This window comes from Somniosus microcephalus, chromosome 32, assembly GCF_052327205.1.
Source record: "Somniosus microcephalus isolate GS21.2 chromosome 32, FLI_Smic_1.0, whole genome shotgun sequence".
Taxonomy (NCBI): Eukaryota; Metazoa; Chordata; class Chondrichthyes; order Squaliformes; family Somniosidae; genus Somniosus; species Somniosus microcephalus.
The window spans coordinates 22,066,415-22,085,553 of record NC_141018.1 but is presented as its reverse complement, the minus strand read 5'-3'; positions in this window follow the sequence as shown (position 1 = coordinate 22,085,553).

Sequence of the window (19,139 nt, the reverse complement as noted above, 5' to 3'; positions counted from 1 at the left end):
CTCTCGTTGCCCACTGCTTTATGGGAAATGTTTGCCACGGGTTAGGAGTGGGGGGTTTTTGTTGCCTCTTTTAATATCATTTTGTTTTGACACTGCCTCTCCACTCTGAGCTGGTGCCTGCAGAATGCAGCACTTGCAAATGGTGACTTCAATACTGCAGCACAGAGGTGCGATCAATTTCCTCTTGACGTCCCTATTTTTGCAATTTAGGCCGGGGGGGGGGGGTGGCGGGGGAAAGGGGGAGAAGGAAATGTATTCTAAAAACATTTTTATAAAGACTTGAGATGGAAATTAAATATGCTAAGTCATCAATGGGCTGCTTTTGTGCAGTTTAAGCAAAGGTAGCAATGCATTTTAAATCATTGCATAAAACTGTAATTGAAATGAAACTCGCTGTGAAGGACTCATTAGATATTTGTCCTTGATATATATTCTTTACATTATTAGTGTGGAGTCCCAGTTTAGTCACCTCAAATGCAGTATGTAAATTGAGGAAATTCAATAGCCTGACCCTGATGACAATGCTGTTTTTAAAAAAAAAAAAAATTTAAGTACAGTATTTTCATTCCATTTCCACTGCTTTCTCTGTCCTGTCAGTATTGTTGTGTCTCAGGCTTGAAGGAGATGTTAATCAGCGTAATTTGGCATCTCCTACAGGAAAGCAGTGGTGGCATCACAAGGTCAGGGTGATCCTGAAATCAGCATGGCTGTAGTGATCGGGGACTTGGAGCCGATCTCTTTATTTTAGAGATGTCATCAAGGCCATTCACATGCAGTCTTCTTGGGGAGCGGGGAGGGGGGGCGGTGGGGGAAATGGAATCGTGGAACACAACCCCACAAACATTGCTGAAAATCCTGTAATCCCATGTAATAAAACCGAATTTGACCGAGTCAGTCCCCATGAAACAGTAAGCCTAATTCTGAATGGGTGGAGCTCTCAGTTCGATATTCAGAAATATACTGTATATAAAAAGCAGCAAGCTCCTCCAAGTTGTAATATAAATCTTGATTTAAAACAAAAATTCATTCATGGGGTGTGGGCGTCGCTGGCAAGGCCAGATGTGTTGCGCGCCACTTGAGAGGTGGTGGTGAGCCTTCTGTCTTGCAGCCGGTGTGGCGAAGGTATTCTCACGGTGCTGCTCGGTAGGTGTCGGTGTTCCTGTTGACGGCGGTCTGGAGGTCCCCGCGCAGGCCGGTCACCGGCTTTTGAATGGAAAAACCGGGCATGCGTGGAAATTTGAATGAGCCAATCGGCCCCTTAAAGGGGCCACGCACCCAAAAAACATTAGGGGCGCATTGGTAGGTATCCTGTTTAACTGGTCGCCATAAAGGTTCACTAGCAACAGAACAAATCCAAGTATAGTTAGTATAGCAACAAGCAGCTATCTGGTAATATAAGTCACTTCATTCAGGAAATTGGGTCGATATATGAAATGAAAGATTGATTTTAATTTATCTCTGTGACAATCCTGATTTGGATTTACATAGGATATACGGCACAGAAACGGGCCATTTGGCCCAACGGCGTTTATGCTCCACTCGAGTAGAAACCGACCTGAAACTGTACGGATTGAGTCCCGGGCCTTCATAGTACAGCGCAAGGTTCAGGCTGAGCAAGAACCTGGTGTTCAAAGTGGCAGCAAATCATTTTCGATGAGAAGCCAAATTTTAAAGTTTTTGCACAATTAATTCTTGATTTCCCGTGTAAACCTATTTTGGGAAAAACCTGAGAATGACTTAGAGTTCTGGTTTTGGAAATTGTCAGGTTGTTCCTTTAAAAAAAAATCAAGTTCATCTCTTTTTCCACTATCATTTTTTGGTAGGATTGAGGCAGCAATTTCCATTTTATGAAATAATTTTAATTTACTGGGCAATCATTTAATGTTCAATATAAATTGAAAATTTCAGAATATTTATTGCAATTTTTAATTTTAAAAAATTCGTATCCTAAATGTAATGCCAGCATTTTTTGTGAACTTGGTGTTCGGAACCAAAATACTGAAAATTAGGATTAACTAAGATAGGCAAAGACAAAATAATATGCAACAGACCAGTAACCATGCAACCTTAAATACCCAAGTAATGCTAACAGTATGCTCATTGTATTTTTAATACATATATTTTTTAAAAACGGTTCCGTTCTTTTGGTTGACAACTGAACATTTGGGAAGCCACTCTTACCGTTCAGGATTTCAGACTATTTGAGCTAATTACACGCAAGAGCCCTGTCATTACGCTTAGTTTCCTTAACGTTGACAATCAAATTGTCTGGGTATTTACAGCTGCACTGCTTCTGCCTCGGTCTTGTATGGAAAAGGTTTATTTCCCCGGTTGCATGTGTTTTATTCCCTTTTACAAGGCAGCTAGAGAATCTCGTGCCTCCAACTGCCTCTTAAAGGGAAAGAAATGCATGGAATTTAAAAAATATAAATCTCTCTCTAATGTTTGGAGATGTAGCTGGGATTGGAGACTAGAATAACTGGAGATGGTTATTTCATAAACTCTTGGGGAATTTGGAGCAATTTTTTTTTAACAGCGTAATTGTCTTGATATTTTTTCCAGTACATGCAGTTCTTGTCAGCTTACATCTATCAGGCTGAGCAGACTGCTCCCAGTCCTTCACCGGCCGAAGTTTTAAAAAATGTGTTCATGGGATGTGGGCGTCGCTGGCAAGGCGGCATTTATTGCCCATCCCTAATTGCCCTTGAGAAGGTGGTGGTGAGCCGCCTTCTTGAACCACAGAGGGCAGTTAAGAATCAACCACATTGCTGTGGGTCTGGAGTCACATATAGGCCAGACCGGGTAAGGGCGGCAGATTTCCTTCCCTAAAGGACATTAGTGAGCCAGGTGGGTTTTTACGACAATCCGGTAATGTTCATTACTGATGCTAGTTTTTAATTCCAGATTTAAATTCCCCAGCTGCCTGGATTTAAACTCGCATCTCCAGATCACTAATCCAGACCTCTGGATTACTAGTCCAGTAACATAATCACTATGCTACCGTACCCAGTAGCTGTTCCGATATATCCTGATTGGTGTGCGGCGTCACCCTGGTGATGACGAGTCTTTGGTGTTGAATCTTTGTCCCCTGCATTCCAATGCCACAAGGTGCTTCGCCTCCAGTACCTGATCCGTTGATGTGATTGTGGGCTTTTGGGACAAACTTTCACCCGACTTCGTGAATGCATCAAGTAGTTGCATTTATTCCGCAATGTCACTGTGGTGAATTTTTAACTCTATAGTTTGAAAAAATGAGAGCAAATGCATTTGCTGCCATTCCTGTTAGCTCAAGGTAGAAAGATGGCATTATATCCTCTAATTATTTTCACTTTTTACCCTTTTCTGTCCTCAATTATGCCTGAGCCTCCCTGCACAAGTAGTGGAGCTCTCCAGCAACTTGCAAATTGATGCATGAGGTGGGATAGTGAATGTTTGCAGCGTGGTTGTGAGTGACTTTGCAGCCAAGCCTGGTCCGTCTTTGCCTGATGTCCATATATATGTCGCAGGAAAGTGGTTAGCAGTGTGGCCCCTGGCCAATACTGCTTTCCTTAAACTGGGGCAGCAGAGGTTGAGTGTAGCACTCCACTAATTCCCTTGCTGAGACTGACTAGCTCAGTGTAGGCCCGTGAACAAACGTGGACTCTTCCTGGTCACCCCTCTGTCTATGGTCCAGGGCTGCCGCACATAGTGCGCTGACCCATTGGAGAAGAGTTGCTGTGGTTATTTTCTTTCTAATTTTCATATCTTACAGTATTGCAACAATAGAACCCAACTCACGTTTGAAGTTTGCATTTTTAAGACCTGTTTGCGGGCTGAATGTTTTTTGCTCTGTTTACATGGTACCTTCTCTCAAAACCTTGAGTTGGCCTTCAAACTTTGGCTGCACAGCCCGAGACACAGGATTTCAATTAGAGTTGGCATAAATGGTATAGAAGCTTCAAGTGGTCTGTACATTGGGGCAGTTAACGTCACCATAAGCTTTCTGCTGTCCTACCCATATTGGAAGGAGCACTAGGAAGCAATAGTAGTTGCTTGTGGCTGGTAAGGAGGCCATTCTGTTGAGGGGAGGCGGGGAGAGGAGAACAAATGTATGTTTTAAAAAGAAACCCTCCATGGCCAGTTGAGTAATCACACTGCCTGCTGTGGCATTGAGCCACTGTCCAAGAAGACCCCAGCTTCAATCCTTGGTCCATACTGAGACAGTACATTTCAACCTGGGACAAAAACAGGAAGGCAGATTATTATCTGAACAGCAATAGATTGGGAGAAGGGGAAGTGCAACGAGACCTGGGTGTCCTTGTGCACCAGTCGCTGAAGGTAAGCATGCAGGTGCAGCAGGCGGTTAAGAAGGCAAATGGTATGTTGGCCTTCGTAGCGAGAGGGTTCGAGTACAGGAACAAGGATGTCTTGCTGCAGTTGCACAGGGCCTTGGTGCGACCACACCTTGAGTATTGTGTGCAGTTTTGGTCGCCTTATCTGAGGAAGGATGTTCTTGCCATGGAGGGAGTGCAGCAAAGATTCACCAGACTGATACCTGGGATGGCAGGAATGACATATGAGGAGAGATTGGGTCGTTTGGGCTTATACTCGCTGGAGTTTAGAAGAATGAGAGGGGATCTCATTGAAACTTTTAAAATTCTAACAGGACTAGACAGACTAGATGCAGGAAGGATGTTCCTGATGGCGGGGGAGTCCAGAACCAGGGGTCACAGTCTAAAGATGAGGGGTAAGCCATTTAGGAGGAATTTCTTCACCCAGAGAGTGGTGAACCTGTGGAATTCTCTACCACAGAAGGCAGTTGAGGCCAATTCATTAAATATATTCAAGAAGGAGTTAGATATATTTCTTAAGGCTAAAGGGATCAAGGGATATGGGGAGAAAGCAGGGACAGGGTACTGAATTTGGATGATCAGCCATGATCTCATTGAATGGCGGAGCAGGCTCGATGGGCCGAATGGCCTACTCCTGCTCCTATCTTCTACGTAACCTAGGGCAGCAGTTAGGATGCTACAGTTGGTCTCGACCCTCTTGTGCCAAGGCGGAGTAAAATATCAGCCAGAGTTCCTGTTTATGGTGGATATGCTTCGGCCTTGCTTTTGAAACACTTGCACGTGTGGGCACTGGGTGAAGACCGAATTTGGGTTTATGATTGTGCCCTCCACCACCGAATAGTTCACTGACTGCTGGTTCGTGTGTGAAAGATGGCCACTCGGAGAAGGTCCTACAGGATTATTGGTGCCTGTGCAACTAACTATAGGCCAACAAGAGCCGATGTTTTCAATTGTGGGATGGGGGGGTGAATTTTCACAAGGATAATGTTCGCATTAATCCATTTTCATACAGATCTTTTCCCTTTCCTCCATCTAACCAAAACCGCTGCTAGTTTAATGCACTGTTTGTACCATCTAAATTATGGTGCTTTTTAGCATCCCGAATTTTTAGAAAAAGACTCTCTAATTTAACAGCAACTGCTGATTAAATATAATTGCTGCCTGTGCTGTTGGTAGTACAGACTAGCTTCAAGTCTAGCTGCCCTGCCTCTGATGTAGAAAAATACAATAGATTTCGGGCTTTTTTTTGTTGTTGTTTTGATTGCACCCCATTTAGTCTCTGCGACGAGAGCCAAAAGTGTGTTTGTGCTGGTGGCAAAGCAACAGAATTAGACTAGATCTGTGTTTTGGATGGGGCAAAAGAAGTGCAACGTGGGAGCTGGGTGAGACAGTGCGAGAGAAAAGCAGCAAGGGGTTGACTCTTGCAGCATGCCAACTTGTGGAAAATCTCTAATTCCTAGTTACAACCTGACTGAGTGGTGAGTCTTCACCGCGTTTAAACTCGGAAGTGCTACAAACTCTGTGGAAGAATTGCATTGGGTACCATGTAAACACAGTAAATAATGCATTCACAGGATATTTTGAAAAGCAACATGGTGAAATGTTTGCCTATGTACAGTAATAGAATTACATTTGTCCAGGGATGTTGTTGCAGTGTGTTTCAGTGATGCTTTATTATGTGGTAGAATGGATCGATTAAGGATGTAATGTTTCAGAATTACTGTGATAGCCATAAAGTTTCTGTTTAACCATTATATTGTGTTTCATAAAAATGTGGTTTATCTGTTTTGACCTGTGTGTGCAACCTTTTACATTTTTGTGATAAATTTATTTTTGAGGATAAACGAGCAGGTACAGTATTGACCAATGTACAACTTGATTCATTTTACATTTATTGCAGCATTTTCGTTTATTCCCCGATAGCTCTGCCTTCCACATACTGTAGTTCTATTCTATTTATTTGTTTCTTTTTGTTCCTTTTTATAGTTGCCTTTAGTAAATGTCTGATCCCGCTTTAATTTGACACAATGCAGCTGTTTTTCTTTTCATGGGAAAGCTGGGTAATGTGCAGTAAGCTGATAGATGGCATGTTCAAGGAGTGTCCTACTGCACTTGAACATGGCAGTAGAGTCATTCATTACCGTGTGTGCTCCAAGAAACAAAACGAACTTAACAAACTTTAAGGTTTACATTAGGGTGAGCATACATGTGTGCAAGTGGCTTTGGGTGTATTTGTATGTGTCTGGGTCGCTAAAGTGATGCAGATTTGATACAGCGCTGACTCTTTGTACTGTAGCAGTGTTTCACTTAGTAGTCCTTGAATTTCCGAGGTGTGCAAGATTTCCCTGCCGCAGTCTTCTGTAACAGCAGCTGCAGTATAGTTGTACAAACTTCCAGGTACAGGAAACTCTTTTTTTTATCCGGGACCGGCGTGGTGCCAGTTTATCAAAATGTCTGGATTACAGAGAGGTATAGTAAAAGGTACGAGAGCCCCATACACAGCAACAGATCCAGGCGTCCCTGTTGCTTAGCAACAGGTGCAGGAACCCCGGCCAGTAGATCCAGGCGTCCCTGTTGCTTAGCAACAGGTGCAGGAACCCCGGCCACAAGATCCAGGTGTCCCTGTTGCTTAGCAACAGGTGCAGGAACCCCAGTTACACGGCCACAGATCCTGGAACGGCCACTAATATGAAGTAAAACTTACCTGAACCTACTCCCGAATTTAGCCGGTTAACAGAGATTTCTGGTTATTAAGGTGCCGGTAAATCGAGAGTTTCCTGTAGTAACAATACTGCAGTGCTGTCTTTAGAATTTCTGCGATGTGCGATGATGTGTGTGAAATTTTTCCCATCCCTACTTGAACTGGAATAAAGCGCCTAACAGTGGCTTTAGATGTTGTTCTACCAAACGTGGACTGTGACTGGCGCAAGCATAGAGCTTTCAACCATGGGACTGATGTACTAGTGGTTGAGATGTATTGGCTCGTAGCTTTTTTTGTCGGTATTGTGTATGCCGAGTGAGCATAGTTTTGTGTCTGTATCTCTCGAGTACAATACACCAAAACCGATCCTTGAGTATTATAATGAATGGGCATGCCGCGTAGTTTACTATGTTGGGCCAGAGTTTGCTGGCGTGGGGCACCTGTGCCCCGCTGGTTTTTAAATTTTTTGCCCCCAAAGTTGTTGGAAGTGCGAGCTGATAACGGCGCAGCGAGTGCAACAGGGCATCTGGGACCTTGGTGAGCGATGGGGCAAGTAGTGTATCTCCTTAACCAATGAGATTGAAGGATTGGGAAATAAACAGAGGAAGGACTGAGGAGGGTGCATTCAATGTGAAATCAGGTACAGAAAGAGTAAGAGAGAGTGAAAGAAAGATTGAATTAAGAGAGAGAGAAAACCAAACTAAGAATCCCTTTTTAAAAAAAAATTGACCTTTATAAAAAATCTCAAAATTCACAGCCTGAAGGAATGAGACTCCACACTTATAATTGTTAATTTCTGGGCAAGAGAGGTTGATTGGCAGTCATTAACAATTATCAAAGATTATGTACGCTGTTAATTACTAGACTTCACTTTCTGCGGTGAGTGTAAGGCGCAAATCCAGCGACTTCATGGAAACCCCAGGGAGGTCAAGCGCGAGATGCTGGTTTCGAAGAGCTAACAGCGGAGCTTGTGCCGATTCACAATTCACGGGGTATCTCTCCCTCGCTACAAATTGCTGGCCGATTTGCGTGTTAATAACGGCGTGCGTCGGCAAAATCTGGCCCATTGTGTTTGTTGGTCTTGATATGACTCTCTCATTGTTGAAGCATTCACTAGAATAAGTAGCTCTTACAGAATTTCTTTTATAACTCATTTTTTCAGGTGTAGGAAGTAAGGTTTACTGAAAGATTGCTTTGAATTTCAGTGCTGTCAATTTGGTGACTAGATTGAGCTAGACCTCAATAGAATAGTATTAAGCACTTTAGATTAAGTTTTTAATTTGCAAATCCCAGAATAATGGTTTCCTGTGACTTGCAGAGAGAAAGTGAAGGAGATCCCATTCTGCATTTCCTCTGGCCCATCAACCAAGTTTATTCCGATAGATTACTCTTTTTAATAATAGTCAAATATCCTGAACGACCATATTACGGTAATACGTGAAATGTATTTCCAATCTGCTTTAAAATCCTGCAAGTGTTTGACCTCTGCCTTGCTATGTTTAAAGTCTGAGATGGTATAAATTATGTAACGATGCTCTTTAGGGGCAGGCATGAGGCTTGTTTGAAAACGCAGCATTTAGAATTTGCTGGATCTATTTGAGTTTGTATTGAGCAATTATTTAACTTTTTAATTAATTGCATTTAATATGGATTCCCATTCAGCGCTGTAAATGGCAGGAACTGCACTCCAGGCCTTGGGCGACTGTGCAGACGGGGATTTGCTAGTGTCCTCGGTTTCTGTCATTCATAGTTAATTCCATGTTTTTCATGCAGCATGTCCCCCTACAAATGCAGACGATTTCATTTTCTGCTTCCCCCATAAACATTATTCACAAGTGTAACAAAGGGCACAGCATCGTTGTGGGTTAGTGAGCGACACTTGGAATAAATCCAGTTAAATGATATTTTATGCAGGACTTCCTCAGTCGAGCAGGTTAAGAATTAGAATGATTTCATTTATTCATGGTGCTTTAATATATCTGATTTTTCTTCAACTGCAACGACTTGGAGATTGTTAGTTTATATCCTCTCTATTAACAGATACCGTAATACCAATGTAAGCTGTATAATTAGTTATTTGTAAACCTCTGACTGGATGTGGGTTTTGTGTACGTTTGTGAGCCTTTATTGGTGCGTGCTAATTTTCTTTTATGTTAAATGCACCTATTTATTTTGTTTAGTTTCCGTCCTCCAAGTACTGTATATAGTTGTGATCCAATTGGGCATTGATGTAAGCCGAGCCCATATAGAGCACAGGGCAGGTTGGAAAGGGGAGAGGTTGCAGACGTTTGAATGAAGTACTTTAAATATTTAATGCATTGCTTGATCACAATTCAAATGCCCTTGGAGCTGACCTTTATATCAAATTTTCTGTGTTCCTTTTACATTAAAAAAAAAAAAATCTGTTCAGGGTGCTGGTTGAATATGACGCAAGATCTAGGTGTTTGAGATTGGATTGTAGCATCTGCAGTAACCGCTTGAGTGAAATTCTAAAAATAGGCATTAATACGCAAAAAAAGGTTTAGCTCCGGATGATTAATTGTGTTCCGAAACGAGGCTGTCCTTCTGAAATCTGCGGGGAAAATTAAATTCCACCGCAAAAATGTCTAAGCGCCCATATGCCTGCTTATCTTGCAGCTTGTATTTTTAACACATTGAATTCTGTGGACAGTATTCCAAGAGCCCATAAGGAATAGCGGCAGCAACCTAAAATGATTGAGGAGGGCAACGTGTAGGGAGCTCCGGTATCGCATGAAATATTTACTCAGTTTCTCTATTTCCCCTCTGTGCTAACGAAGCAATTATTGACTGATTTAGAAAGTGTCATTTCAGTAACGTGAAACTGCAGGGTTCTGAGTAAGCAAGCAAGGTATAACTAGCCAAATAGCAAATGAATTCTACAACATCGTTGATCCCGAGTCTCTCTTTAAGTCAAGTCTGATTGTAGCTCCTAGCCTTGTGGTTAATCCTTTGCAGGTTTTAAAATATGCAGCTGTTTGTATTTATAATGTTTTTTGTTTGAAAGTCATCGTTGCCACCCCCACACTCAGTTACATCACTGATACCACAATGTTCACATAGGGTAGAATGTTATCGGCTGTTGTCAACCATCGCTATTACGAATCAACAAGAATCTTTTCCATTGTAGGATTGGCATCCTGCAGAAGGCTCTCGCTCTTTCCCCAGCCTTAAAGCAGAGTACTGTATATCATAACAGTTCTGCATTATCTAGCAACCCAGTCAAGAACTGAGAAACCGTCCCTATCTGAGGCAGGGATATGAACTCAATCAGTCTTTGTGTTTCTCCCACCAGTATAAACTAACCGTTCTCTAGCTTTCTTTCCCCATCTTTTAATCTCTGCAAGGATAATTTGAGGCTTTTAACAACAGTAATTTTAAGGAGGAGTTGGACTGGGATTTATTAAGAAAATCAATTGAGCGATATTGGTAGTGAGTAGCATATTCAGAGTTTTGAACGCTGGGGCTGGCTAATAGGACCAAAATGGTCTTTTCCAGACCTGATTGGCACTTCTGAATCAAACAATAACATACATAGAACGTATAGCACAGAAACAGGTCCATGCCGGTGTTAACGCACCACACGAGCCTCCTCCCACCTCTCTTAATCTAACCCTATCAACATAACCTATTCCTTTCTCCCTCATGTTCATCTAGTTTCCCCTTCAGTGCCTCTGTGCTGTAATTACATGCATCTATGCCATTATTTGAAGTGTTTTCGAGAGTGATTCAGTAACCTGACATTCCAAATTAATTTTAGCATGAATTCCTCAACTGCAATAGTGCTAGTTTCAGATGTAGCCGAGGACATTGGTTATAGTACCGTAACGATGTCTTCAACTGCCGTGTTCTGCAATAGTGCATTTGGGGGGGAAATTGGGGGAGGGAAATGAAGGAATCAAATGTTGTTGATTTAAAAGGACATGTGTAAATGTCTTGCCTTGCAACCAGTTCTTGATTGGTTGAGCCTGTTTGAAATAAAGTAGGAAACACTTTCATTATAAATATCTAAAGTAAATTCAGACCACTCAGATCGCATTACATCAGTGTTCAAATTTGTCAAATGTTCACAGTATATATTTGTGTATATGATGGCGTTTGTCGTCTTATAATTGTAGTATGAGCCTACTGGACGCTAACTCCCAGCATTTTCGTGCTCCCTGTTTAATCATAAGTTATCAGACATTCATTGTAATGTTTCCAGCCATAATGCACAAAACCTACTCTTGAGAGGTCTGTTATATTTACTGTATAATACTTTAGTATGAATGCTAAGAAGTGTGGATCTGTGTTTCAAACACTTTTGAATGTTGAGTGGTATTTAGTTGGTTTGTTGTATTCCGTTGCGTTTGAGATTTGAGGGGTGATTAATTGAGGTGTTTATAAAATGATAAAAGGATTTGATAGGGTAGATAGAAAGAAACTATTTCCCCTGGTGGGGGAATCTAGAACAAGGGGGCATAATCTTAAAATTAGAGCCAGGCCATTCAGGAGTGAAATCAAGCAGCACTTTTTTTTTTACACACAGGGTAGTGGAAATTTGGAATTCTTTCCCCCAAAGGGCTGTGGACACTAGGGCAATTGAAAATGTCAAGACTGAGAACGCTAGATTTTTGTTGGGTAAGGGAGTCGAAGGACAGGGAGCAAGGCGGTTAAATGGAGTCGAGTTACAGATCGGCCATGATCTGATTGAATGGCGGAACGGGCTTGAGGGGCTGAATGGCCTACTTCTGTCCCGATGATCCTAACCACCTTGCAACTCTGCTCCAGTTGAAACTATTGTAGAAGATCTCAAGACGTGTTTGGCACTAAAAGAAAGGCGAGCACAAATCTTTGCCAATAGAGTGACCAGTTTGATATCTGCAGACTGGTGTCCAGAATTTCCTAGTAGCTGGGAGTCCAGTTGCATTATACAGAGGGGCAAGGTTAGCCTGAGACAGTGACTTGAGTTGCTGAATTTGGGAGGTAAAAATGATCCTAGGGTAATGCGCCCCGGGAGGATAATTTCTTCAAAGGAAATCAATGCAGAAAAACTTGTTCAGGTTACTCGTGCTGCATTGATGTGGGAATTGGAGGAAACTTGTGAATATTGACAAGTTTGCAGAGTGTTCAACTGCTTTGTATTTAAGTTCCTTTTAATAAAATTTGCCTTTGCAGTACCGCAAACGTCACAAATCGCCATGGAATACTGGGGAAAGATTGTTATCACTAATATTTTTGGACTGAAAGAGGATAGTGTGTCTTTTAGCAGTTAAACACAGTTTAGCTGTCAGAGGTGCTTGGAACACATTTTATAGCTTGGTTGGTGAAAACCAGATTGTCTAATTTTGCGCTCCATGTTGAACCTGGTGTTTGTCACTTTAGATCTACCTCGTGCTTCGGAACCTTAGGCATTGGTCTCCGGCGCTGTGTACGAGCCAGTGTCAGAAGTGTGCTTCTGCCTCAAGCTACCATAAAAGGAAAGTGATGTCAAATGCATTTTGAAAACAAAAGCTGCTGTTGAGTAGAATTCGCTCTTTTGAAAGGGTTGTTAGCAGTCCGTAACAGCGTTTCAGGAATGTTAACTCTGAGGAGTCCTACTGTGCAGCATCCTGTATTGTTGCAGTTCCACATACAGGAAACTCTTTATTATCTGGGACCGGCGTGGTGCCGGTTTATCAAAAAGTCCAGATTACAGAGAGGTATAGTTAAAAGGTACGAGAGCTCCGTACACAGCAACAAATCCAGGCTTCCCTGTTGCTTAGCAACAGGTGCAGGAACCCCGGCCACAGACCAAGCATCCCTGTTGCTTAGCAACAAGTGCACGAACCCCAGTTACACAGCCACAGATCCAGGAACTGCCACTAATATGAAGTCAAACTTACCTGAACCTACTCCTGAATTTTGCCAGTTAACAGAGGTTTCCGGTTATTTAGGTGCCGGTTAAGAGAGTTTCCTGTAACATGTTATGTGGAAATATTATATCAAAAATATAAGCACTATAAAAGTGGTAATCTCTCAGGATATAGTTGTACCCAAAGAGAATAGTCATCACTTGATATTATGTTTAACTTATTGACAGAACCTGAAACAATTTTCAGTAAATGACAGAAACAGCTTATTGTGTTAGCTGTGGGCAGCACTCTCGCCTCTGAGTCAGAAGGTTGTGGGTTCATAGTCCCACTCCAGGGACCTGAGCACACAAATCTAGACTGACACTCCCAGTGCAGTACCGAGGGAGCGCTGCACTGTCTGAGGTGCTGTCTTTCGGATGAGACGTTAAACCGAGGCCCCGTCTACGCACTCAGGTGGACGAAAAAGATCCCATGGCACTATTTTGAAAAAAAAACACGGGAGTTATCCCCGGAGTCCTGGCCAATATTTATCCCTTAAATCACCATCACTAAAAAAACAGTCTATCTGGTCATTGTCACATTGCTGTTTGTGGGAGAATATAAGAACATAAGAAATAGGAGCAGGAGTCGGCCATTCGGCCCCTCGAGCCTGCTCCGCCATTCAATCAGATCATGGCTGACCTACCTCATCTCCACTTTCCTGCACTATCCCCATATCCCTTGATGTCCTTAATATCCCAAAATCTATCGAACTCTGTCTTGAATATACTCAATGACTGAGCCTCCACAGCCCTCTGAGGTAGAGAATTCCAAAGATTCACCACCCTCTGAGTGAAGAAATTTCTCCTCCTCTCAGCCCTAAATGGCCGACCCCTTATTCTGAGACTGTGACCCCTGGTTCTAGACTCCCCAGCCAGGGGAAACATCCTCCCTGCATCTACCTGGTCCAGCCCTGTAAGAATTGTGTATGTTTCAGTGAGATCACCTCTCATTCTTCTAAACTCCAGAGGATATAGGCCTAGTCTACTCAATCTCTCCTCATAGGACAATCCCCCCATCCCAGGAATCAGTCTGGTGAACCTTCGTTGCACTCCCTCTATGGCAAGTATATCCTTCCTTCGGTAAGGAGACCAAAACTGTCCACAATACTCCAGGTGTGGTCTCACCAGGGCCCTGTATAATTACAGTAAGACGTCTTTACTCTTATACTCAAATCCTCTTGTAATAAAGGCCAACATACTATTAGATTTCTTAATTGCTTGCTGTACCTTCATGTTAATTTTGTGATTCATGTACAAGGACACCCAGGTCCCTCTGAACACCAACATTTCCCAATCTCTCACCATTTAAAAAATACTCTGCTTTTCTATTTTTCCTACCAAAGTGGATAACTTCACATTTCCCCACATTATATTCCATTTGCCATGTTCTTGCCCACTCACTTAGCCTGTCTATATTCCCTTGAAGCCTCCTTGCATCCTCCTCGCAACTTACATTCCCACCTAGTTTTGTATCATCAGCAAACTTGGATATATTACATTTGGTCCCCACATCCAAATCATGGATGTAGATTGTGAATATCTGAGGCCCAAGCACTGATCCTTGCGGTACCCCACTAGTTACAGCCTGCCAACCCAAAAATGACCCGTTTATTCCAACTCTGTGTTCTGTCCATTAACCAATCCTCAGTCCCTGCTAGTATATTACCCCCAATCCCATGAGCCCTAATTTTGTTTAATAACCTCGTGTGTGGCACCTTATCGAATGCCTCCTGAAAATCCAAATACACCACATCCACTGGTTCCCCCTTATCTATTCTGCTAGTTACAACCTCAAAAAACTCTAACAGACTTGTCAAAAATGATTTCCCTTTCACAAATCCGCATTGACTCTGCCCAATCCTATTATTTTCGTAGTGCCCTGTTACCACGTCCTTAATAATCGATTCTAGCATTTTCCCTACTACTGATGTCAGGCTAACTGGTCTGTAGCTCCCCATTTTCTCTCCTTCCTTTCTTAAATAGTGGGGTTACATTTGCTGCCTTCCAATCCGTGGGAACCATTCTAGAATCTATGGAATTTTGGAAAACGGCAACCAATGCATCCACTATCTCTATAGCCACCTCTTTCAAAACTCTAGGATGTAGGCCATCAGTTCCAGGGGATTTATCAGCTTTCAGTCCCATTAATTTCTCCAGTACTATTTTTTTTACTAATACTAATTTCTTTCAATTCCTCATTCCCTTGGTTCTCCACTATTTCCGGGAAGTTTTTAGCGTCTTCTGTGAAGACAGACACAAAGTATTTGTTTAACTTCTCTGCCATATCCTTATTCCCCATTATAATTTCTCCTGTCTCAGCCTGTAAGGGACCCACATTTACTTTCACTAATCTTTTCCTTTTACATACCTATAGAAGCTTTGTCTGTTTTTATGTCTCTTGCTAATTTACTTTCATATTATATTTTCCCTTTATCAATTTTTTGGTCCTCCTTTGCTGAATTCTAAAAATCATCCCAATCCTCAGGCTTACTGCTCTTTTTGGCATTATAAGCCTCTTCTTTTGATCTAATACTATCTTTAACTTCTCTTAGCCACAGTTGGACCACTTTTCCTGTGGGGTTTTTGTGCCTTACAGGAATGTATATTTGTTGTAAATTATGTATTAATTCTTTAAATGCTAGCCATTGCTTGTCTACCATCAGCTTTTAATGTTTCCCAATCTACCTTGGTCAACTCGCCCCTCCTACCTACGTGGTTTGCTTTGTTTAGATTTAAGACCCTAGTTTCGGATTTAAAGAAATCACTTTCAAACTTAATATAAAATTCTGTCACATTATGGTCACTCTTCCCCAAGGGCCTCTTCACTACAGAGTTATTAATTCACCCTTTCTCATTGCACAATACTAGATCTAAAATAGCCTGTTCCCTTGTTGGTTCCTCGACGTCTTGATCTAGAAAACTATCTTGTATACAGTCCGTGAATTCGTCCTCCACATTATTACTGCAAATTTGGTTTGCCCAGTCTATATGTAGATTAAAGCCCCCCATGATTACTGTATTATCCTTATTACATGCGCCTCTAATTTCCTGATTTATACTCTGCCCTACATTACAACTACTGTTTGGGGGCCTAGAAACAACTCCCACCAATGTGTTCTGCTCCTTGCTGTTTCTTAGCTCCACCCAAACTGATTCTACTACTTGATTTTCGGAGCTAAGATCCTTTCTCTTTACTGTCTTTACCCATCCTTTAATATCAGGGCTACATAATGTGGTAAACCACTTTTATCGTTCGCTATCGTTACTCTATAGTTATCACTGTTGTATTGTTATCACTGTTCTCACTGTTGTATCACTATACGAGGTCGCCTCTTGTCGCGCTGTTATACCTGGGCTGACCACACCTCCGACTCCGCCCATGGCTCCACCTACCTGCCCAGGTATAAAGGTAGTCGACTGGCTGGTATTCCTCCTTGTTGGACCCGATCACCCACGAGGGTGGGCTCTGTTATTTAGTCAATAAAAACCTTTAGTTACGTTCCTAACTCGTCGCTTTTTATTGGACGAATTGATAGGTATATCACATAAGAACATAAGAAATAGGAGCAGGAGTAGGCCATACGGCCCCTCGGGCCTGCTCCGCCATTCAATAGGATCATGGCTGATCTGGATCTAGACTCACGTCTACTTCCCTGCCCTCGCCCCGTAACCCCTAATTCCCTTATCTGCTAGGAAACTGTCTATCTCCGTTTTAAATTTATTTAATGTTGCAGCTTCCACAGCTCTCTGGGGTCGCAAATTCCATAGATTTACTACCCTCTGAGTGAAGAAGTTTCTCCTCATCTCAGTTTTGAAAGGGCAGCCCCTTATTCTAAGATTATGCCCCCTAGTTCTAGTCTCACCCATCAGTGGAAACATCCTCACCGCATCCACCCGATCAAGCCCCCTCACAATCTTATGTGTTTCGATAGGATCGCCTCTCATTCTTCTGAACTCCAATGAGTAGAGTCCCAACCTACTCAACTTTTCCTCATACGTCAACCCCCTCATCTCCGGAATCAACCGAGTGAACCTTCTCTGAACCGCCTCGAGAGCAAGTGTATCTTTTCTTAAATATGGAAACCACAACTGCACGCAGTATTCCAGGTGTGGCCTCACCAATACCCTGTATAACTGCAGCAAGACTTCCCTGTTTTTATACTCCATCCCCCTTGCAATAAAAGCCAAGATTCCATTGGCCTTCCTGATCACCTGCACCTGCATACTAACTTTTTGTGTTTCATGCACCAGGACCCCCCGATCCCTTTGTACTGTGGCACTTTGCAGTTTCTCTCCATTTAGATAATAACTTGCTCTTTGATTTTTTCTGCCAAAGTGCATAACCTCACACTTTCCAACATTATATTGCATCTGCCAAATCTCTGCCCACTCACTTAGCCTGTCTATGTCCTTTTGCAGGTTTTTTATGTCCTCCTCACTCACTGCTTTCCCTCCCATCTTTGTATCGTCGGCAAACTTGGATATGTTGCACTCGGTCCCTTCCTCCAAATCGTTAATATAGATTGTAAAGAGTTGGGGCCCCAGCACTGACCCCTGCGGAACACCACTAGTTACTGATTGCCAGCCTGAGAACGAACCATTTATCCCAACTCTTTGTTTTCTGTTAGATAGCCAATCTTCCACCCATGCCAGTATATTACCCCCAATCCTGTGATTTTTTAATCTTGATCAGTAATCTTTTGTGTGGAACCTTGTCAAATGCCTTTTTGGAAGTCCAAATACACTACATCCACTGGTTCCCCTTTATCCACCCTGTATGTTACATCCTCAAAGAATTCGAGCAAATTTGTCAAACATGGCTTCCCCTTCGTAAAACCATGCTGACTCTGTCCTATTAAATTATGTTTATCCAAATGCTCTGTTACTGTTTCCTTAATAATGGACTCCAACATTTTGCCAACCACAGATGTTAAGCTAACTGGTCTATAGTTTCCAGCTTTTTGTCTACTTCCCTTCTTAAACAAGGGTGTTACATTAGCAGTTTTCCAATCTGCTGGGACCTTTCCTGAGTCCAGGGAGTTCTGGAAAATGATCACCAATGCATCCGCAATCCCTACCGCCACTTCTCTCAAGACCCTAGGATGTAGGCCATCGGGTCCGGGGGATTTATCCGCCTTAAGTCCCATTATTTTACTGAGTACCATCTCCTTAGTGATTTTAATCATGTTTAGCTCCTCCCCCCATTGCCCCCTGTTTGTCCAGTGTTGGGATATTTTTAGTGTCCTCTACTGTAAAGACTGATACAAAATATTTGTTCAGCGTCTTTGCCATCTCCATGTTCCCCACCACTAGTTTCCCGGTCCCATCCTCTAAGGGACCAACGTTCACTTTAGCCACCCTTTTTCTTTTTATATAGCTGTAGAAACTCTTGCTATCTGTTTTTATATTTTTTGCTAGTTTACTTTCATAATCTATCTTCCCTTTCTTAATTAATCTTTTATTGTTTGCTGGCTTTTAAATGCTTCCCAATCTTCTATCCTCCCACTAGATTTAGCTACTTTATATGCCCTTGTTTTCAGTCGAATACTATCCTTTATTACTTTACTAAGCCACGGATGGCTGTCTTTTCTTTTACTCCCCTTTTTCCTCAGTGGAATATATTTATCTTGAAAGATGTGAAACATCTCCTTGAATGTAGACCACTGCTCTTGTACCGTCTTACACTTTAATCTGTTTTCCCAGTCCACTTTAGTCAATTCTATTCTCATACCTTCATAGTCTCCTTTATTTAAGCTTAGTACGCTGGGGTCACCCTCAAACTGAATTTGGAATTCAACCATATTATGGTCACTCATTCCAAGGGGATCCTTTACTAGGACATTTTTTATTAATCCTGTCTCATTACACAGGACCAGATCTAAGATTGCCTGCCCCCTGGTTGGTTCAGTTACATACTGCTCAAGGAAGCTGTCCCTAATACACTCTATGAACTCTTCCTCAATGCTGCCATGCCCAATTTGATTAGTCCAGTCAATATGAAAGTTAAAATCCCCCATGATTATAGCTGTTCCCTTATTACAAGCCCCAACTATTTCCTGATTTATACTCCGACCAACAGAGTTGCAACTGTTAGGAGGCCTATAGACTACGCCCACTAGTGACTTTTTCCCCTTATTATTCCTTATCTCCACCCAAACTGTTTCACTCTCCTGATCCTTTGACCCAATATCATTTCTGACTATTGCAGTGATTC